The 24118-nt window shown below is 35.2% G+C and overlaps 1 protein-coding gene across 1 annotated transcript in view; it reads right to left on the bottom strand.

Moving 5' to 3' along the window:
• Positions 1-22575, bottom strand: part of LOC107286731 (histone-lysine N-methyltransferase SMYD3) — a 145510-nt gene extending 122935 nt beyond the window's left edge. Inside the window, exon 1 of the mRNA XM_015815146.1 lies at positions 22561-22575. The gene's annotated coding sequence lies outside the window, so the exon portion shown is untranslated. The remainder of the gene's footprint in view (positions 1-22560) is intronic.
• Positions 22576-24118: the final 1543 nt, after the last annotated feature.

Here is a 24118-nt window from a genome sequence, read left to right as displayed (position 1 = left end):
TCCTTGTTCAATACACCCCCTCTTAAATCTTGGTAATGAACAAATCCTGCCCTAAATCATTGAACAATTCTATGTCATTGATGCCTTTCTCTCTTTCCACATGGTGTTCCAATTCTAGAAGAATGATGAAGGGCTCTCAAGCACTACTCCTCTAATCTCTGGAACTCGCCTTTGTTTTTTTAAAAAAGTACTTTTTATTTTTACAGATATTCCAGTTCCTGGCCAATGAACCACTTTCTCTTCTGCTTTCACTGGCACTGCCAGTCCCATGAATTAGGCTAACGTTTTGTTTAACTCGGACAATTTTACCAATTTGTCAGAGACTTAATGGATTAGGTGAATGATAATTCCAAGGATTGGGCAGAAATTGCATTTTGTTGGATTTATTGGATTAGTGAATGATATTGTTTACTGTGTGACTGGAAATCTTTTCAAAATTAAGCATGGCAGATATTCTGGGCATCGTTCCAATAGTACATGGAAATCCTGTGTTTCCTCAAATGCCATAGAATCTTTGCCATCATCCAACAAAAGAACAAATGCTACCTGTTCTCCACAAACCCTCAATTTCCATTTGCTCTAACGTAAAAAAATGCGCTCAGTCCCATTTTACCATGCTAGCCCACTTCTTGCCCAATTCTGCCAATGTTGTCATATTGTAATAAGCAGGTGACAGCACATATTGTTGGAAGACATGACACTTTACAAAGTCTTACATACTAAATAGTCCATTGTTTTAGATTAATTAATACTGCCTAAGCGAGGAGGGAGAAAATCCAAATCTGAGTAAAATGGAAACTTCTATTGGGGATTTATCAGATGTACTGTAGATAGCCAGATGTTATTCTACAGAGTTCAAACTGGCAATTGAATTGCCATATCTCTGCACGTTAGATGACTATACAGAGTGCATTAGGTTTAAGAGTTATCCAGGTACTGTGCTCAGTGGTTGCAGCAAAGGATATTTATATCTATATAGAATCTATCAAAATTGGCACCATCAGCTTAAGTGCTAGTTAGGATACATGCCACTGAAGTAACACAGGGAAGGCAGCTGTAAGCTTAGAACAACCCACTTACAGGAGTTCTCAACCTTGGTAACTTTAAGACTTGTGGACTTCAATTCCCAGAATTCCTCAGCCAGCAAAGCTGGCTGAGGAATTCTGGGAGTTGAAGTCCACAAGTCTTAAAGTTGCCAAGGTTTAAGAACCCCTGATGTTGTAGAGCTACAATTTGTAAAGCCCTAGCCAGCTGTGAGGGGTGAAGGATGCAGGGCATTTTTGATCAGCAACAATTGAGGCCAAGTGTTGTCCTTTCTTGAATTAAGGACTGGTTTAAAAAAATACCACCTTGAGAACTGAGTGGTTCTCATTTTATGAGATATCGTGTTATTCTATCTAGCTTGTCCTTAATATACATTGCACGTTACCCAAAAAAACCCCTTGCATACCATTTTCTTCTCACTGTTTCTCTGAACATATGGCCTTAATACTGAAATAGAATAGCAATTTTTAATTGCTACAAAGATTTTCAGAATTGAATTTGTTAATGATTTATATATTCTTCAAGGGGTGAAGCATGAAGAGGAATGTTTTTTTCATGATCCAGTTACAACATGCTAAGTGCACCAACAATGGTATACCGAGTCCTTTTGGTAATTTCCACCTTTAATGTGCCTTAACCACTGCCATCATCTTAATGGGGATTATAAATGATATGGGAAGATAAATTAAAAAGTGTCACATTTAACCTGTTCAGATGCCTGCCTAAACCTAATGTTTCTCAGATGCTTCAATCTCCCATTTCAAAATACACATGAAGTATGGTTACAAGTTACAGTAGAACAGATCTGGAAGGCACAGCTTAATGTATCAGTTCAGGCTTCTATTCCACTTCATTGGCTTCATGCAGTACAGTATACATGTAATCATGATCAAAGGAGAACACTAGGAACAACGAAGGAAATAAATACAAACAAACAAACACAGTTAATGAGAATTATCCTCCTGTCAATGGCCATTCACCAAAATAGCTTCTACTATGCTAATTATTGATGAGATGGTAAAAAAGTACTATATGGGGGGGGATCCCTCTACTTAATCCATAAGAAACAATGTCAAATATTTTGATGAATGTTCATTGAGCAGTTTCATAAAGATAGCCTTTTTTTTTTTTCAATTTTTCAGTTCTAGGCTGCCACCTTGAGGTCAGTAATAAAGCGTCCTTATGACCTTATTCCCTCATCAGTTTCTGGATATTACATTTCTCATATCCAATTTGTGCTTGGTTTTTGTTAATGTTGTTTGTTTGATTTTTGCTTTGCACAGAGAATATGCATTCTTTTCATCTAGAATGCAGTAGGGAATTGCTGACAAATAATGGTATATAACATAGTTGAAAAGAAGCAAGTATATGAACCTAATCCTGTGGAGTGACATTAAAAAAAATACTGAAACATTATTTCTAGAGAAGACATGTGGACAACACTGGCATACGAATCTTGTCTTATTGTTGTGATACCATCTATTGGGGGTACACGCACACAAACTTGGTTCACAGTAAGATTAAATCTTATGCTATGGAAAATACATCCTTATTGTGATACAAAACCATTGGTGTGTCATGTTTCCAACTGTGTTGTTACTCCAGAGAAACATGCAGAAACTTGTGCTCATTGTTCCTAAACTAAAGCTAATGCTGTATGTGACAACATAAGGGAAATAAAAATCAATTAAAGAAAAATATAGCTACAGACTATCCTTTTCTTTTCTTCTCTTTTCAATGGGAAAACTGCTGTAAGATGTTGCTATTAGAAAAGAGCTCAACCGTCTTAAGGTTCTCTCTGGGTATTCATGGGTAACCACATTTAGATTCCTGCCTAGGTTTCTGTAAAGGGTAGAAGTCATAAAACTGTCTATCTGATCCCAATTCCTATTCATATTCAAGGTTTCCCCAGAGGTTCTGATGTTTGTTCTGCAGGCACTGCTGTTATTGTGCCAATAAAGATAAAGAACACAGATAGCAAAGGAACTGGTTTAGATTAAAAGCTAAATAAAACTCTTCAACCAGAAATAAAACTGAGGCTTGTTTATTTTCTAATAGTTTCATTTCACTTAATGGCATTAAGTATTCTTCATGCTTTGGGCTTGAGCACAAAAAGCAGGTTCATACTGAAAACTTTCTCTATAGGTATATCTATCTTAATATCTGGCCTAGCAAAATCAAATAAGAATCCTTCTAAAAGCCTCAGCTTTGAATGGCTTGGTTCATACTTTAAAAATTGTCAGCATAAACCAGGGTTTAACTAAATCCAAACTCTATCTAAACCATGTTGGGTTTAGCTTGTTTCCCATCTACCTAAGCATACAAGACTTAAAGTAAAGCAAAAACGTTGATACTAGCAGACTTTATGCTTATCCCTTTAAAATGAACAATTATTTGTATCCAATTGAATGAAGCCTTGAGAATAACAGCACTAAATTAGGCAATCTGATGCCCATAGGCACTGTTGCTGATGCCCAACAGCCTGCCAACTCCAACTAATTTGAATTTGTAAAAGATTCTCCAAATTAAACAACAATAACCACAACAGGATTACACACAGTGTAATCTTTATTTTTTTTAAAAAAAATCCTGCCACCATATAGCTGTCCATGGGCATAGAAATTTTACTTAGGAATTTTAAAAAACTGAATGGCTAAAGCCTACTGGTTGTTTGGAAATGTGCCAGGAAAGTTAAGCTGAGGTGATGTCAAAAATCCATTTCTGAGCATCTTGAATCTTCTAGATCAGAGAAATTTGGAAGTCGATTTTTAAAGGAAGTCATTATATTTAATCCTGAACAAAAAGTAGTTAGCCGTTTTGTTCCATGATTTTTGTTCGTCCTTTAGTGCTGATAACCACAAGATGAATTAATGCTATGATCCATTTAACAATGGGTCAATTATTGATATGCATGAGACTTGCTATTGAATTATTTATTAAAAAGGTATTAAAAATGGCAAAGCTATCACTGACTCTCATTATTTTTGTAGCTTGTTTACCTGCTACTCAGGGGACTGAAAGCTGTATCTGTGATTTTATGATTTCATAATTAGCATTCAGTTGGAGCAGGATACTAGAAAAACAACACAATTAAAAGACACAGATGAAAATTATTTTGTTGACCGTGCACATTTTTTAAATGTGCTGAAAATATTTTATCAGTTTTCATACACAAAACTGCTCTAGCTGTTAATACTTAAATTAATCATTTTGAGAGGAAAAAACATGTATATATTAATTACGAGGTGAATATCCATAGCCATTAAAGAGAAAAAAGTGGAATTTTATCCTAAATCAACATCCGGATTGATACAAAAGATAAGCTTCTATTTCATTCATTCAATCAATAATCCAATGACTCAAATGTCTCCATTGAACAAAATTGTAATGATGGTTTGTTGAAACAATAAAACCTAGAATTTGAGGTATGGTTTCTTTCAAATTATAATCAAGACCAACCATAATATGTTGGATTCTGCATAATGAAATAGGGGATATAGTTAACCAAAATGGAATCCAGCATGTCTGAACCTCTCCCTAAAGCTTCCATATATATGCTAGAATAAGAAGCAGTATACAAGCATAAAACAAGGGCTTACTGTGATATTTAAAACCAAAGGGTCTAACCATGCCTCTTTCATTTTACTGGATACTGTATTTCTCCATTATTCTAGTAAACAGCACAAAAGGTAATCTTTATGTTTGCATTATAGATCAAGCATACTGGGATTTATCCAATAATGAACTGCAGTCTTATTTTACAAAGTATTAAAAATCACTCTATCTGACAGCATTCAGCTGAAGTTATGGATGTACTTGCTTTGATAAGTTGCAGGTAAAATCAATAATTAGTTAAGTTAATAAAAAGACAACAAGATTCTTTAGTAACATTCATCCATCTGCTTCTTCCTGCTGATCTAGTCATTTGTATTCTGGAGGCATAAAGTGAAACTACCCTGTTTAAAAATGGAATTAGCAATTATCGAGCCAAGAAGACAATACAAGGATGCAATTACTGGAATGGATAGCAAAATATTCCTTTGGCCCTTAGGTCTGCAAATAAAATATATCAGCATCATGACATTCATACACAAATCATTTTAAAATTTCCATTAATAGAGTTTGAAATATTTCAGCCAAAAACAATCTTTCATCTGCATCAAGGAGTATATTGTGCTGTACACTGAAAGGCTTTTATCAATTTGGGGGACTAATTTTTTCATGACTAAAAGGACCCACCTCAGCTAACCACCCAAGAAAGCAGAACTCTTGAAACAGGCATTGTCTCAAAAGGAACTTTTATTAGGGGTTAGTGACAGTAGGGAAGTCAAGGCGAGATCTGAGGAAAATCCCGCTTAAACAGTATAGTTAAACTAGCACTCTTCCTCCTCCCACCAAAGTCATAGTGTCCATTTGAAATCCAGCCAATCCACAGGTGGCATAATGTTTGGGTAACTGGCACAGTTGGCATGCATCTCAAGGTCTTCTCCAATTTTGTTTCTCCATAACTGTCTCCCTGATAAAGGAGACACATTCTTTTCTCAAGTGGATACAGGCGGGAGAGGAAAAGTAGAAAGCGAAAGTTATCCCAAGCGAAAGCAAACCGCCCCCCAGCAGAATGGCAGGCCCCAAACAAGAATACATATGCAGGGAAAACAAGGATTTGGGGACCTGACATGTTTGGAACAAGAAATTCAAAATGGTAAGTTACTGTGTTATGAAATCCTTGTGTTTCCCATTTACTCTTTTAATCCTTTTCTTCAATATTGTGACTTACCCCATGGCACACATGTTCGATAGAATATTAAACCAGGGTAACCAGTAAAAAAATGCAAAGAAAAAAATTGGGCCCAGAACAAAAAGCACACAAATAATGCTATAATCTGTACATGTCAATTGATATAAACTGATATTCAAGCCTCAAACAATAGTCTTGAAAGCTGTTAGTTATATTACTTGTTTTCTTGTTTAGTAGTTTGGGGAATTGCACAATTATACTTCGATTAGCTAAAAATATGGATAGGAATGGAGCATAGCAGGTAATAATAAAAGAGAATACAATTACCATTTTCCTCCTCCCTCTTGCACAACTAGCTAAAACTTTTCATGGTACTTTATAAAGTTTGTGAATTCTTTTAAATGTTCAATATTTCTGCATAAATATAACCTAATTATGATCTGCTCTTCACACAAGTCCTAAAATTAGATAGAGAATTGTCATGGATATTATATGGTTTACTAATGATATTTTTATTATTTCAAATTGTTTATTACGGATATTTTAATATTATATGGCTATCATGGACTTTTTATTTGTGGATTTTTGCTACAAACCTGACACTATGTAGATTCATGGCTCTACAAATCCGACAAATGCATAATTTCATACATATCGTCTTTTACATTTGGGGTATTTAAAATAATTTGTTTCTGGTCTAAATGCACAAAAAGAGGATGTGTAAATAACTTGGACATGTTCTATTTTTAACACAGTATGAAAAATGGACCTTAGAAATGAATCCGAAAAAAGCAATCATATTTACAATAGATGTTGCTACTGTAATACAATTGTAAGGAGAAACACAGACTAATCTACATAAGCATTTCGGCCCATCATTGTGACATCTAATTTACCCATAAGGTTATGACAGTATTTCAATATTCTATTTCTCTTTATGCTCCTTTCCAAGTAATTGTAGCGTAACAAACATATTTCCTTTGAGTGTCACAGGAGCAAAAGATAAATAAATAAAAGGGTAAATAAATCTCTCCATCCAGTGCAATTTAAGAGAGAAGACCATTTTAAAAAAGGTGCTATGGGGCTATGTGCCTAATTCTCTTCTGGGAAAAGGTTGCTGTTAATTGTTTTTCTTACTGATTTTGTTGTTCTTTTTGTTAAAGCTATTTCCAACGTGAAGAAAGATGAAAAATTCTACAATTAAAAATGAGAAGTGATTTTAGCTTAAAATCACTTTTGTCTGTTCAAAAGCAATTCGTGAACTCAGAAAAACACAGCAGCAATAGGAGCCCATAACCATAGTATTATCCAAGTGGTAAAATAACTTGACTTTGCAATATGCCTTCATCTCTCAAGAAACATTGCTCCCATTTGCAGATCACTTTTTGTTTCAGAACAGATTCTTGTTTGAATACTGATTTAGCTTGTTAGTGAGTAGTTGACCCTTCTAAGGGCACCTAAACACTAGGCAGATATGTGCCTAGTTTCCACATTTTGGGTGACTGCTTTTCCAAAACCTTCTTCTGAAGTTCTCTCGATTCTCTGGAATAGATTTTAGGAAAACAGAGAGCTATGGGAGAAAGAAAACTGTTCTTTTCTGCTTCTACTAACAAATTTCATCAGTTAGAGAGAAGCACTTAATTATCCATGATTAGGTTTAGTTCATAAAGTTTTATAAAGCTGCAAGTAAAGAAGAATGAACATGAACCATTTGGTTTCTACCTTCTCATTTGTTCTTCGCTAGAGAAAACACCAAAGGCATACAATGTATCATATCTACATACCGATTTCTAAAGAATTAATGGATAAAAGACTCAAATGGGATCAAACATTAAGAGTTTGAAGTGTAAAGGGCATTACAGATTAATCAGGTTCTTAAGAGCATCACTTCAACCAAAAGCAAGATGCTTTCTGTTTACTCAGCTTTACTTTTAAGAAAGTTATATTGATTGACAATAAGATAAAATTAAAGCAATCTCATCAACTCTATAACTTTCATTTCAGATCCTAATTTATTTCCTGGTTTGCTAAATCAGAAATTTGTTTTCAGTCTTTTTCAGTATCAGCATGAACTGACAAAGATGCCAATATTTAACTGATAAAGAATGAATAACTATGTGGTAGGTGATCATAATGTGAATTTGTACTGAGGGAGAATTAAACTTGGCCCTTTGGTTCTAATCCACATCTTAAACTTAACCGCATCACACCAGTCCTCCACGATTCCTAAAATAATGTAGAGTTGAATCATACTATTTTTCATGCTTATTCCCAGAATGATAGAAAGATGACTTTAGGGAAAGGATTGGACTATAGTGCACATATGCATATTGTTTTGTACATTGAATAACTTACCTTGTAAATCTATTTTTATTTCTCTTTTATCAATAAATGCATAAGGCAGAACTATACAGCTCTGATCATAAACTGTATAGAGAATCATGGAGATGATGTTGTTGAAACTATTCAGAAACAGCTACAAAATATGTTAACATGCAGGGTGGCCAAAACACAAATTGCTATGGCCATCTCTGTTAATTTTTGAAATTATGTTTCGCTATATAGATATGTAGCTTAAAAAGTTCAGAACTGAGCTTTTTTTTTAATTATTCAAGAAAACAGATTAACCAGCACTCAGAAAATGTAGAGGAAATATATATCCTGTTATTACTATTTTTCACTGGGAATAGGATCCAAATAGCTATTGTGTAAAGTAACTTCTTTAAGAGGTTTGTAGAACTAAACAAGAACCTTATGCGTGTATCTTCCATTTCCATAAATCTGATCAGCAACAATTACTTTACAAACACCAGGCTTAAGTCTCGGCTTTTAAAAATGACTATGTAATGCAAAATGAGGGCTATAGTACCACTACATCCATCACCTTGAATTCAAGCTGAGAAATAGATATATGTGGTCATTTAGTTAATGGGACAAAGAAATGAGAGTTGTTTAACAACTAAAATACAACATAATAAATATTCTAAATGAGAGGAGCTTTTCCAGTTTGTTTGTTGCTCTAATTTAAATTAGCAATTGCATATTTAAAAGGCTTAATAAATGCAAGTTTAGCTTAAGGCTACAGTGTAAAGCAAACAATTTTTCACAAAGGGAGAGATAGTGTAAGACAAACAATTATTCACAAAGGGACAGGCATTGTGGCACCTAGCATATGGTTGCAGGAACAGAGCACACAAATTGGAGAGAAATGTGCCAAATTATTAGGTTATTTATGATCCATAGGAAAATATGGGATTTACTTTAGTTACAGATTTTGATATAGCCAGATTTTTACCCATTAATTCCACAGTGTATAGCAATCAAACTGCAAATGTGCAGTGCACTGTAAGTCAATATAGTTGTTTCTAATATTGACATTCTGATATGGTGAAACACAATATATTGCCCTCCCAGAACACTTGTTACCACTTCTTGCCTCAATTGGTCTGATGAGGCTTAACCATCTCTCAAAATTATAAGGATTGGACATAGCAATCATAATAAAATATGTGACACATTTTCTTTCTTGAAATGCCTTTTCTATTAAACCAGCTTTGGATATCCCCTGAATGTATTTTTTGTTTCCCCCTACCCCCATTATACACAGTGCTGAATAAAAACTGCAACTGATGAAACAGAAATCCTTTTTCATTTCTGTAATTATCAGTTTTTCATTTAATATGGCACCGCCGAGACTCATTGGGATAAGAAAAGCTCTATGAAATCAAGAAGTAATATGGTCTCTGCCATAAAATTAATATTTTTAGTCTAAAAAATAAAGGTGTTGCTTATTGAATGGGATCCTTTCCTATAATCTAGGTTTGTTAAACTGGTGTTCTAATATAAGTAAAAATGTGTGGGGGGAAAAGCAAGGTGTTCAATTCTGTTAATTCAGGAAAAAATACCTGTATGTTCTATGTACTTTTACAAACTTCATAAACCTGAAATAAACAAGTATACATATATAATTTATGCAAAGTTGGTTCAATGCCGCCTGGATTACATTTTTAAGTTTCCAGACAAGTGGCTTTGTTGGTTTTTTTATATCAAAAGCAAGAAAATAAATTATGCATAAATAAAAAAATAGAGGATTTGTATGGATAAAAATACAAACTTGGAAATTTCAAAATGGCTACTATAGTTTACACAGGAAGAAAAAAGAGCAGATTGCTTTAACAAGAAGGAGGGGGGGAAAAAACAAACAAACAAGTAATCTCTGTAGGCAATCTTCCTGTACCTGACTCACTTTTTCCTGCCCTGCAGAGTAGAGAGTGAAGAGGCAGGGATTACAAGAGAGTAAGCAGGCACACAACTGTGTCACTGCATTCCTTTCAATATGTATTCCCCATTGGGTGTTTGCTTTCTTTTTTGCAATCCTTTCTTCTCCAATTAAAGTCATTAATAAAGCCACACACTCTGCTAAACAGAAATTTCCTGAGGATGGGCTCCAGCTCAAGTCTAAAAGCTTGAAAGACTAAATCTCTAGTCCCAATGACTGATCCAGATTAGATCCTGCAACATTATCCTGGTACACTTATATTCTACTTCATTCGTAAAGTCATTAATTCCTTTCTTGCCAATTATACCAGCGTTGTAGTAAGCATTCCAAAGGGCAAGGGAGTAGGATAAAAGAAAACGCAGTCATGATCACGTGATTTCGCACTTTGCCTCTGCTTCGTTTAATCACAGAGCTGCCACCCTACCTGTACTAAATCCAGTAAAATCAAACTAATTGCAATAAGCACTAATGATGAAGTTAATGTTTCAATATTTTTGACCCAGAATGAGAAGGCAAGAATTACTAGAGAATACTCTGATACTTGGAAACATCAAAGGCAATTGAAAAAGCAGTTGATAAGAGGCAAAGTAGTTAGATACAGATACTGATGACAAATGCAGAAGCTTACAAGGACTCAAAGAAACTATTACTTCCACATAATCCTGGTGAAATAATAGATGGAAATCACTAAATTACTGAATGCTTCCTATGTGCTACTCTTCTAACTGAGCTAATGCAGTGTTGAAAAACTCTAGGATTCTGAGGGAACTCCAACATTTAATCGGGCAGGATCAACTCAAGATTAAATTGCCTTCATCATAATCATGGGACAGTCTCAATTTGGGAACATACAAATCATAGCCCAAGCCAAATTTCAAGACAGGATGGATATAACCTTTATATTGGAAGGATTAGGAGTAATTGAAAATTACCCTACTGTCATGAAATATGACCTCACAATATTTATCCCAGACATACCTGGAATCTGAAAGAGATAGGATTGTTTTTTTTAATGTTCTGGGAAAATTCTTAGGAGCCACCATCAGTGAGGCCTTTGATGGGATGATGAAGCACAGCAGGCTTTCCAAATATTTTCTCTCAAGTACTTTATCTAGTGATGAGGAGGCCAGGTTTTGGAATGCTTTGGTGACTGACAGAGGCAAACAGAGAAGTGATATAAGATTTATTTTAAGGCTAATCGTATGCATGGTAGAACTTGTGTTGTGCATTCTGAGTGCATGCTATTGAACACACATTTCATTGTATTTTGCAAGTACTGTACAGATACATAAAGTTCAGCTATATTATTACAAATACTTTATTTGTTTTTACTAGTTTGTGATATCTCATCCGTAAAATAAACTCCTAGTTGGAAAAGTAATACACACATCTCTTAGCACATTGAGTAGTTATTTAAAAATCTTCTGCAAGAACATTGCTTTGCATCCAGTTTCAGAAGACCATTCTCCAAACACAAGAACTGAGCACTGTACTTCCTCTCATCCATGTGTGCAATTCTGCTGTCAAGCAGAAACCAGGGGTTTCAGAAATGGCAGCACATGAAGTAATTAGGCAAGGTAGATTCCAATTTTACCTCACTTTGCATATTGATGCAACAAACCAATGAAATGAAACAGCATGTGTTTAGCTTCTGATTCCCTTAGAAACGACGACAATCTGACCCATGTTTACTAAGTGAGTTTTTAATGAAATGCTACTGTACATCATCATGGCTCCAAAACATGCAGCTGCAAGTGATTAATTATACCCTGGAATACCTAATAACAGACACTTCTGTTTAAATTACATATGGCACCTATTAATTTATTGTCCTTAATTATTAAAGTAGGAATGCTACATTGCACCTCTATCCCAAAGTCTGCTTCTACAATTTGCATATATTTCATCCTTGTCTTTCTTCTCGATTACATGGCTACTACTAATGGAAAGAATGTATCGTAGCTTAATTAGTTAATTCTGATTTGTAATCTGCATATCCCATTTAATTGGCATTTTTCATGGCACCAACCTTAATCATATGTTTTGCATAACTAACAACTTTTGAAAAAGGAACCATTTAGGAGAAAGAAATGGATAGCTGGCTTTTATAGAAAATCTCTCCGTTACAACTTCTTATGGTAACAGACATACCAGAATCATATCCAATGCATAATTTCTTGGCCTTGAAAATTTAATGGATGTTTGGAACAGATTAACAAAAACTTGTTTGTATGAAGATATTTGTCAAGGAAAACAATCGTACAGAAGGTTCTTAACTTAGAGTAATAGATAGTTAATTGAATTGAATTGAATGCTTTATTTGGCCAAGTGTGATTAGGAATTTGTCTCTGGTGGAAAAACTCTCAGTGTACGTGCAAATCAACATAATAATGATAATCATCATAATAATACCAATAGAGGGGGGAATGAGAAATATAATGATAAATAATATACAGCCCTACTATATGGGTAAATACACATAGACATTAGACAGCACTATGAGAATTAGGTGTTCAGTACAGTGATGGCACAAGGGGGAAAACTGTCCCTGTCTCTAGTTGTTTTGGCCTGCAATGGCTTATAGCACCATCCCAAGGGAAAGAACTGAAACAGTTTATATCCAGAATGTGAGAGATCTGCAGATATCTTCTCAGCATTCCTTCAGACCCACACAATATATAGGTCTTCTATGGAAAGCAGGCTGGTTGCAATTCATATTAGTGAGAAAAAAAATCATTAAAATTCAATTAAAAACACAGGTGTAGCATTTGCACAACCAACATTTTATAGTTATCAGTTGTGTGGCTTAGTGTTCCTAGTTTCTAATTATTCAATTAAGAGTACTGTAAAGGAATGAAGACATAATACTGATGAAGGGATGTTTGAGCCATTACAAAATGGAAAAATAACTCAGTCCTAGGAAATTATTGAAAGAAACTCCAAATAACTCTGTTTTGATTCTGGCCGGAGAGAAACTCGGACAGGCTTTCAAAATTTTGTATTCTTTTCCTCTACTAAAATGTTTAGTTCTCTTTAGTGTCCAGTTTTTAAAATAATGAAATTATTTACATTAGTTATGTCTTGCAAAAATCAAAACAGGATCCATTGCAAAATGTTCAATATTCAAAATAAATCAGGATATTTTATTTATAACTTTCCATTTATAACTTTCTAACATCAAAATCTTAGCTTTTTTACTATTTATTTCAGATTCTTTAAATTCTTTAGTTCAGGATTAAAGGCAAACTCACCTGGCATTTTCAAACTAATAGCTAAGAAGTAGTTAATGAACAATTTCCAAAAGTGGTTAGCAACTGAGGTTAGCAAACCTAAGTATCCGTTAAAAGGTACTAACTGCAGATGAGAACAAGATGGCTATTCTTGCCATCTTCCAACACTCTGTCATGGCTCAGGACTCTTAAGAAACTATTCCAGCTAAACCAGTGAAATATCACCCTCAAAGACACCAAGCTAGGAATCACCTGAGGCTGATCAAACCTTGGCACCATCAGATCAGCTAGACCAGTGTTTCTCAACCTTGACAATTTTAAGGCATGTGGACTTCAACTCCCAGAATTCCACAGCCAGCCAGTTGAATTCCACAGCCAGCCAGTTGAAGTCCACATGCCTTAAAATTGTCAAGGTTGAGAAACACTGAGCTAGACTAGAGTACTCAGATGCTTATGTATAGCCTCCAAGTTGTTAGACTCCTTGCTGACCAAGGAGTAACTCTCTTAATTAAAGATAGCTGACTGCAACCTGATTTAAGAGGCAGCCCTGACCCATATTTTTTGTTGGAAACAATAACCCGATTTCTTGCTGTGGTATATTGTTCCAGTGATTCTACTCGTGATTCCCTGACCTCTGGATTAGCTGATAAACCTGACCTAGCTATCTAAACTTAGGACTGTATTTGATTTCTCTTCTGCATGTCCCAACTGCAATTGAAATTACTCAGGCAAACTTTCTTTCCCAGAGAGTCTGTTTTGATTTAGATGTCTGCTATTATCTACTCAGTCTTGAGTAAATTGCTATTTTCATCTAGCAACTGAATGTGAGAGAGTTTGAAACCCGGACAAGACATGCTCAAACCTGCAGGAGACCATTGCCCTGCAGACTTGGCATGAGGAACAGCTATCTGGAGTACATATGGCCAATTTCCTATCTTTTCCTAGTCTGGAAAGGCTCCAAAGACCTGGTCTAGTCACCAGCTCTTTGTTCTTCACCACTGTCATTGACTCTTTCACAAAGATATCATTAGTCTGCTGTTCCTGTTCTGGAAACCTCAACACACATTACTGTTGAATAAATTCAGTGTACAAAAATCTCTGATTTAAAGATGCAATCTTTAAGTTTTATGACTTAAAACAGGGGTCCCCAACCCCTAGTCCGTGGACTGGTACCGAGCAATGGCATGCCAGCAATCGGTCCGCACAAACAAGCAAAGCCCCATCTGTGGGATGCAGGCAGCATACAAAGCCACGCACTCTCCAATCCATGGAAAAAACTTTCTCCATGGAACTGGTCCCTGGTGCCCAAAATGTTGGGGACCTCTGACTTAAAACACTGGTTGATTTTGATTTCTTCATTTTTCTGTATTCCCTATTTTTGTAATCACTTACTTAATAAAAAGTTCTGGAGAACTCAATATTTGCTTTCTCAACCAATCAATCCTTTAGAAAAACAAACAAAGAGTTGGTTTAAAAGTTTAAAAAGTAGAATATTCAGATAATTTTACTATATTAAAAATGATACAAGTAGAATGATTGAAAGTTAATTGTAATTCCTCAAATTCAATAGATGGCAAATAGATACCAGGGAATCAGCACCATGACCAACCATCTCAAGAAACTAAGAATCAAATGAGTTTATATATTGGATAAGAAAGCCAGGGCTCCAAACTCTTTAAAATATAAAATAAGCACTACCTTTTAGACTGGTAACAACAACAATCTATTACAATCATAGACCAAAACTGAGAGCAAGTAAATAGGAGAAAAATAAAATTGTCAATATATCATTACCAATAACAAGTCCCAGGCCACCTTGTACTAAATACGAAGGCAATTCGAAAATAAACATCTATTTGATTATTAATAACAGATGCTTACAGATACAGAACTTTTATTATGCACATTAGAAAACTACAACATTACATTACTTTTTGACATAATCGCCATTCAAATTGAGGACTTGTCATAACACCTTACAAGGTTTGAAATTCCTTAGTAGTAGTTGCTTGGTGCCAAATCTGGGCTATGGGGGTGGGGGTGTGTGATCAAAAACATCCCAACGGAACTGCTTCAAAAGTTCTTGGGTGCATCTAGTGTCTAGTGGTGTGTGAGTGAGTGTTATCATGAACCAACACCATACAGGAAGTGGTGCCATAGAAAATCCCACCAAATGTGAAGATGCCAAAGGAGTGCTGCTAGTGAAGTTCATGGAGCATGGTTTGACCATCAGTTCCGAAGTCTACTGTGAAATGTTACAATAACTCAGGCGAGCCATCCATAACAAGTGTTGGGGCATGTTGACTTCCGTTGTGTTTGTTCATGATAATGCTCACCTGCACACCACTAGATGCACCCAAGAACTTTTGCAGCAATTCTGATGGGATGTTTTTGATCACCCCCCCATACCCCAGATTTGGCATTGAGCAACTACTACTAAGGAATTTCAAACCTTGTAAGACGTTATGACAAATGCCTCAATTTGAATGGCGAATATGTCAAAAAGTAATGTAATGTTGTAGTTTTCTAATGTGTATAATAAAAAGTTCTGTATCTGCAAGTGTCTGTTATTGATAACCAAACAGAGGTTTATTTCTGAATTTCCCTCATATTTGTGCCAATACAATAGTTCCTTATTGTCACATAACACCTCCATTCCTATGAAATGAAGATAGTTGAACTGGACTTGCCTAGACAGCCAAAAAATGATAGGACATGATAGATTCTTCTCAATCAACAGATGACAACTTCCTTGCTATCAAGGAAAAGTAAGGTCTTGGGAAAGGAGAATATGGGAGAACCAATCCTTGAGTGATAAAATCTTATATGGAAGATACTAATCCAGGAACCAGAGAGTTTCTATATGCAGGTGACTAGTCATTAGAAACACAGATGGGTTGGGTGATACATGCATAAAATTAATAGAGACTCACTAGTTAAACTGCTAGATAGTCCTGAGGAGGAAGCCAGGTTGAGTTGAGAAGAAGGTTGGCATAAATCACACTGGGAAATATAGTCAAGCAATCCTAGAAGCTAAATTTAGATATTAGATTGAACTCCAGGACTTCCAAGATAAATTTCTCAAAAAATGATACTTGACTGATTCAGGTTAAAAGAAAAAGCTCACAAATCTTAGTGCATGAATTCATACCAGAAAAAGGGATTTAGTTTTGTTAAGCACTGGGAATGTTTTGGGACAAGCCAAGTCTGTATAATAAAAACTTTTTGTAATGCCAGCATTTGTAATGCAATTATCCCAATTTATGATGCGTCTGAACTACAGTGTATGTCACACTCGAAAAGGGATTAACAGAGCTGGAACAAGTGCAGATGTGGGCTTCCAAAATTGGGGGGGGGGAAATGAATGTGACATGTTCAAGGCATATAAAATCATGCATTTATTGGAAGGAGAAGTTTTCCTCCTCTCAAATACTAAGAGGAGAGTCAGCCTATGAAATTAAATGGAAAGAGATTTAGAACACACAAAAGCAAGTACTTCAAAGAACATAAAATCTGTGGACTTCATTAGAGCAAGTGTTGAGGAAATGGCCATTAACTTGATGGCTTTAAAGGGGGTTTGGATAAAATCATGAAGCTGATTCTATCAAGAGCTATTAATAGTAAAGACTGTTACTTTGGGGTTGGGCCAGCATGCCATCAAATGAAGATTATTGGAAAGATATTTAGAATACACAAAAGAGCCCTTCTTCACACAGCATATAATTAACATTTGGAATATGTAAATATAACACACAATCATGATGGTCAGTTTAGGATAGGTCTGTTATGGGCTATTAATCTTGAAGACTGAATGCTAGCTTCTCTTAGAAACAAAATGCTGGACTGAAATGGACTTTGGACTGATCCAGAAAGGCTGTTCTTATATCCTAATGGATACAAATTGCCACAGGAAAAAATTGCTTGAATAGCATTAGAAGCAAAAGAATGGAAATGCCCCATAATAGCTTTCTATACATTACAGAGTAGGTGTGACATTTTATAGTTTCTTATCATTTCTTGATGATTAGAGGCGCAGTGACTCACTGATTTAAGAAAGCTGGAGAAAGTTTGTATTCTGGCAGTACAAGTCCTAGCTCCGCATGACGGAGAGAGCTCTCTTCACTTGACTCAGCTTCTGCCAACCTAGCAGTTCAAAAGCATGTTACAGGCAAATAGATAAATAGGTACCATTTCAGTGGGGAAAAAAACCAGTGCTTTGAGCAGCAGCATGACTTCAACTGGTGCCGGACCTGCTTGAATGCGATGCCCAAATGTGAGATGAGATTGGGGGTGGGAAAAGCCCCAGAAATCCCTGCAGAACACTATCAAGCCTTTTGAGTGTATAGCTAGTTTGCCCCTTGTGGTGCACTCTGGATAAGTATGGGATCATGTATTGAACAAGCTAGGAATCGTTGGCAGCCAAACAACTTCTTTGTATTAGCACTGTAGTCTCCTGGCTGATGTAACATCACCATACACTAACTAACTTAACAAATACATGTATTGATGAAATAGCTAATAAACCATGCTAAACGATAGACCAGTATTTATTTACTTCAGCACAAAAAGTCCCAGAGCAGCTTACTTAAGATAAAACAGTATTTGGTTGAAGCAATATAAGTCAAGAATTGGTTGTTACTACAACCCAATTTAATGCAGCTATAATGCTTTAATAAGAATAATATAGCCATATAGCCAGTAATATAGTAACATATTGTTGGCCTTCTTGTGACAAATGGAACAGAGAAGGAGTCCCATCACTATTGCCCTCAGCCAAGCCAATGGAATTCTCTTATTATTCTCTCTTATTCTCTCCCCTTCCATCTCAGGTAGACAGAATGGGGACTGGCTGAGAGGTGGGGAATATTTTGCATGAGGAAGAGGCAATGCCTTGATGAAGCAGCTTCTTGGGCAGGAGGTTGGCTTCCTTATCTTTCTATGCCCCTTGTGTAGCCAGAGAGAAATAAAGGCCTGAGATTTTGGTAGGTCGTGTATTTTACAGGCATTTCTAGCCAAGTAAGTAAAAGAAATACTAAACATATGTAGGTTGGAAAGGAAACCCTAGCACTGTGATTTTATGAATCCCAGTATTGCATTATCATTTCAGTTAATGCAGCAAGGAAAGGGTTAGCAAATATATGAAGTGTGTAAAATATATTAAAAGAGTGAAGAAAGCAACGATGAGCTGGTTTTCTTATTATTAATTTAATACTTTTATAATCTGCCTGATTTACTGAGGTAAGGCATGATTTAGCATGCTGTGATCCTAGGTATGAAATCATTCAGCTTGAGGTTTTTGCTGTTCTGACAAAACACATCCTAAATGTATGAGACAGGATGATGATGATGAACTGAACTTTATGTGCCCATCTAGAAAAAAAACCCAGAAAGGCACAAAGGACAAAGGCATCACTGTCATTTCAAAACAATCAAGCAAAAATGCAGGGTGAAATCACTCACCTTCAAATAAAATTGGGCTGTGTGTGTCTAAAGACATCATTAGGAATATATTATAAACAGGAAAAAAACCTATGTATGTAATGCGACCAAAGGAAATTTAACTTGACAACAATAAGCTAAACTTCTTCATGCATGATTAGAAAAGACCTTCAGACTGTCAAAATTCTAAATTTTACTGAGCCAAAAAACCTGTTTGAGTTCATTAGGATACTGATATCAAATGAGATTATGCTGCACTAACACATGGTGAATGAAGGTTAATATAAATGAAGAATGAGAATCATGTTTCATGTAGTTTTATATCTAAGAGCATGAGTAATGATCTAATATAGCTGTTATAAGGCTGTATGATTTCATTTTGCAGTTCATAAACCAAATATTCACACTATACTCATGCCTATGGTTCCTATAGCACATTAATAAATACTGTTGTTAACCAACTATATGCTGAAGAAGCATAACACAAACTTCAGAATGGAATTATAGGGTTGTCATTGCCTTGTTGATGGATATCTTAGCTTGGAGTTTAATGCTGGGAATGTGATCCTATTGTTTCTTCTTCTCAACAACAGCTTTTGTTCTTTGCAATGATAAACTTCCACATTATTTCACAAATAGAAGGCATTGTTTTGCAGTGATTTCAATCTTCTTTGTCATATAGATTTCAAATGAGACTTTACAGAATGGGCTCTTTGAAATAGGAAATATTTTTCAGAATTTCTCTTTCCAGTGCTTTCCAGTATCTCCATGAAACAGCTGGAGAACATCTTCAGGAAAAATCTACCCTGTGTGGAGTTGCCCTCTAAACTGAGGCAACAACCAGAAGTTGTCTTACTAGCTTTGACTGTGCAATGGGGGCACATGAATGTACACAGACTGGGCCCCAAACACTCCTTTTATGCCCTCCCATAACTCCTGAGAACAGCCAACTAGGTAGTGATGCCACCAATAACTTTATTCAAAAAAAGCCTTCTCTGCCAATGGTTTACTAGAGGAAGACAAGTGACAAATATTCAAACTTGGTTTTGAAAGACTGAGATTTCTTTTCTCCATAGCTTGCAACCAGCTATGGAGGAGAGATACTTTGATTCCTCTTGTGAAAAGGCAAAATGGATGACCTGAACATGGTGGGCAAACACATGGGTAATCTTCAAGCCGAATTATTGCAATGTATGTATAACTTTCTTTACATCTAGTCCAGAAATTTTACTTGACTGAGAACTTGACAGCCAGGCTAGTCTTTGGAAACACTCACAGAAATCAAATTACTCTTGTGTAGAAAACTGTACAGAAACTGCAAAAGTCCTTTAGGTGGAATATCAAGTGTTAGTCTACAGAATATATCCCACAGGCTCATCTGGGAGCAGTTTAACACTGAACTCTTTCTATGGCTGTCTAGGGTTTTGGATTTAAAAGGATCTGTTGTTCGTTTATTCAAAAAGGTTTTAAAAAACATACCATTGTGAAATTTAAAATTTACGTTTAAATTTTTAATTTAATACTTTGGTTTTATTTTAAATTGCTGCAGGATTCTAATAATTAATAGAGTAACACTTACTTCTATAAAACAGGCGATCTGGTACACTACTATTAAACTGTCAATTGTTTATAACCATACATCCATACATTGCATAAAACAAAATCCAAACAAATTACAGGACAACAGAAATCTGGCAAGCAACAAAAGGATCTATGATAAAGCAAAGAAATATTGGAGTAGGATTAATAGTCTAATACAGAAGATTCTTAAACTGAATATAAAATAAAACCAGAAACTTTTCTTTTGAGTTTAATGAAAAATGGCAGCAAGATTACTTTATGTACAAAAATGGAAGGACACCTCAATCCCCACAATGGAGGAATGGCTGCAAAAGTTGATGGAGTTAGCAGAATGGCTAAATTGACTGCTTTGGTAAAAGAAAAAAATATAACTACTTTTGTTTCTACTTGGAAACCACTTCTGGTCTTTGATTTTGGATTTTACCAATTAAATAGATCTGTTTATCCAGAAATGGCTAGTTTATACTATTATGTAAAAGTAAAAGGTTGAGGTTTGATGTTACTATCTCATTTAACTGCACCAAAGGGAGTTGGAAGTCAATGTCTTTTATTTCTTTTTCCCTTTTTTTCTACATTCTTCCCTTCCCTTTTCCCTCCATTATTTTTCCTACTATTTGTTTTTGTATTTTTGTATTTTATACTATAAACTAATAAACAGAGTCACAGCAAGGATCTGTAAAGGTTTTATCCATACTGTACCAGCAAATCTAGAGAATAACAGTGGGAGAAGTTAACTTACATACCAATACCAACATTAATTTCATATACTAGCAAAATAATGCTAAAGACCATTCGATGCAGATTAGAGCCCTACATGAAAAGGGAAATGCCAGATGTTCAAGCTGGCTTTAAGAAAGGCTAGGAACATGAGACATTATTACTAATGCCTGCTGGATAACTGAGAAAATGCCAATTTGTATTTCATATTTTGCTTTCTATGGTTATAATATATATAATTTGTAGCATTAATTTTATTGTGGGCAGCCACATTAATTTCTTAAATAAATAAACAGCCAGGGAATACCAAAAATTCTGATTACAGAAATTGTGTCAATTGTATGTATCATGTCAAGCTGGGAAATGTACTTAGAAAAATAGGAATTTCAGAACATTTCATTGCATTCATGCAAAACCTATTCACAGATCAGTAAGCTAAAAATGAGGCAAAAAAAGAGAGGCAAAAATGACCAAGCCCCAATTATCCTGCTTTGGACAGATGCAAAGATACAGTTCTCTAGAAAACATTCTAATGCTGGGAAAGGTGAAAAGAAAGAGAAGAGAATGACCAGCAGCAAGGTCAAAGATTTGAAAGTGAAACCTTACTCAAAGATGTGGGTGGGTGGGTGGGTGGGTGGAAATCATGTACAAAATAGCATTTTGATCTTACCTTACTTTAGATTATGGCATAATTTCAGCAGAATCCACAGCAAAACACAATGAAACCAAAATGATAAGCTGTGTGTGATGTCATAATCAAACAAATAACTCTATGGCAGGGGTGTCAAACTTGCAACGTCACGTGACGTGTTGCAACGTATCATGACTTTTTCCCCATTGCCAGCAATGGGGTGGGCAAGGTTTCAGCATGAAACATCCGGCCCATGGGCCGGCAGTTTGACACACCCCTGCTCTATGGTCTGTGAAATTTCCAAAACAAATGGCTTCTATATCAACTCTTTCTTTCTTTCTTTCTTTCTCTTTCTTTCTTTCTTTCTTTCTTTCTTTCTTTCTTTCTTTCTTTCTTTCTTTCTTTCTTTCTTTCTTTCTTTCTTTCTTTCTTTCTTTCTTTCTTTCTTTCTTTCTTTCTTTCTTTCTTTTTCTTTCTTTCTTTCTTTCTTTCATTTTAATTTGTCTTTTGCTGTATAATTCCTTCTTTTTGTTCCTTTTTTCCTTTGGATTTTGTACTAAAAAAGCTTAATAAAAATAAATTTTAACAAATTCTTTTTCTGACTTGCCTTTTATTGTACAAAATTAAAGTTATCTTATTGATTCTGTTGACATAGATGCTTGCAATAAGCATTCTGTATTAGTTAGGAATGCTTCAACTGCTTCTTAAGTTCTGTTTAATGAATTACTGAAAATTAAGAAAAACACTGTTTTGAAAAAATCTACACTAATTACCAGTCTCGAGAATTATTAGAGAGGACAGTAATTGGAATTATTAAGTAATTGATGAAAAATACAATTTTACTCTCATCACATGCAAAAAAATGTTTTAAGGTTTCAATTTGATTGAACGGGATACTTACAGAGGATGCTGACCTCTATTCTAATATCACCATAATCAACAAGTGTTAAATTCCACCAATTTAAGTCCACAGTATTTTCCATTACAAACGCATGATGGATTAAATGAAGAACCTTAAATGAAAGGAAATAAAAATAACATGTAAAAGGTATTCTCAGACTTTCTGTCACCTACTAACAAAGAATAGTTTGTCTCCCCTTTGCAACTGCATCACAAAATAGCCTATGCACAATAAACACAAAATGTTAACCTTGAAAAGTTAAATTTCCTCTAGAAATATAAAAACAAAAGAAGGCTCAAAGAGGTTCTTTAATTAAATACTGTGTGTTTGTGTATATGTGTAGAAAGAAGGGAGGGATAATAAAATAAAAGAGAGATCATATAGTGCAACCTAAGAAATGCAGTCTGTGTCATGAAAATCAAATACATTTGAAAGTGTTGGTATTCTGTCAACATTTGAGGGCACACCACCAGATGTTGCTACCAACAGATCTCATTAAAATTAATGGCACTTGCACAGGAGCAATACTCAATGGAGTTTTCCTTCCATCAATTCATTATTGCTATTGTTATGATACATATCACTCCTCAGGGCATTCTCAATGAATTCCCCATTTTAAAGAAAACAGAGTCTATAAGAATTAATCTATTGTTTTCCAACTAGGTCAGAAAAGGAACCAAAAAACATAATGAGGGAGGAAAAAGCTAAAAGCTAAATAAAATTACATGGAATTAGACATGATTCATAGCTTTGCTCAGGCTCAGGCTATGTAAGAAATGGAAGCAAGATAAAATCTAAAGACTACACAAACACTCCTGAGAGGATTAACTCTTATGCCCCATTAAAACTTCAGAGGAACACCATTTTAAGATGAGAATGGTAAAACTAGTCTGACACATTAGAACAAAAACAGTCTGATGGTTATTTCACAAGGATATCTATGAGGCACCGGTTTACACAATGTCCTATTCATAGAACAAAGATAAATAATTAAGCAGCATGTGTACATACAAAGTGGCTCTGAGTGACTATTTGTTTTAACAAACTTGAGACTTAGTTCTACATGAAAATATTTCCCTTGTTTTAACAACTTTGTTGGGTCCATGTTTTGCTTGTGTCTTTTAGTTTATATAGGCAAGTCAGGAGATTTTTGTCTATTAAAAAGCTTCAGAAAATGTTGCCATCAGATCTATCTTGGGTTTGGTTTAAAGAGGTCAAACTCAGTTCTGAATTCTAAAGAGGCTGAAATCATGATGCAACTTCCACCTGGAAAAGCAGCACCTATAAATCATGGCTATCAAACTAAGGAAGCCAAATACACACAAAAGGTACAGCACTCATAACATTACAACACCTAGAAATCCTGGCTATCAACTAAGGGAGCCAAATACACACAATAGGTATATAGTACTCATAACATTACAACTCCCTTGATCATTGTTAAAGTACTGAAAATTGGGCATGTAGGCCTCTCAGCTTCAACTAATATGCATTCTGCATTAATTAATAAAAAGAAAGAAAAGAAAAAGAAAAACTGCTTCTAACTCAGAATTTGAAA

Source organism: Protobothrops mucrosquamatus, unplaced genomic scaffold, assembly GCF_001527695.2.
Source record: "Protobothrops mucrosquamatus isolate PMUCROS unplaced genomic scaffold, P.Mucros_1.0 scaffold319, whole genome shotgun sequence".
NCBI lineage: Eukaryota > Metazoa > Chordata > Lepidosauria > Squamata > Viperidae > Protobothrops > Protobothrops mucrosquamatus.
The sequence above is the reverse complement of the archived record's forward strand: the minus strand, read 5'-3'. Positions and strand labels throughout refer to the sequence as shown.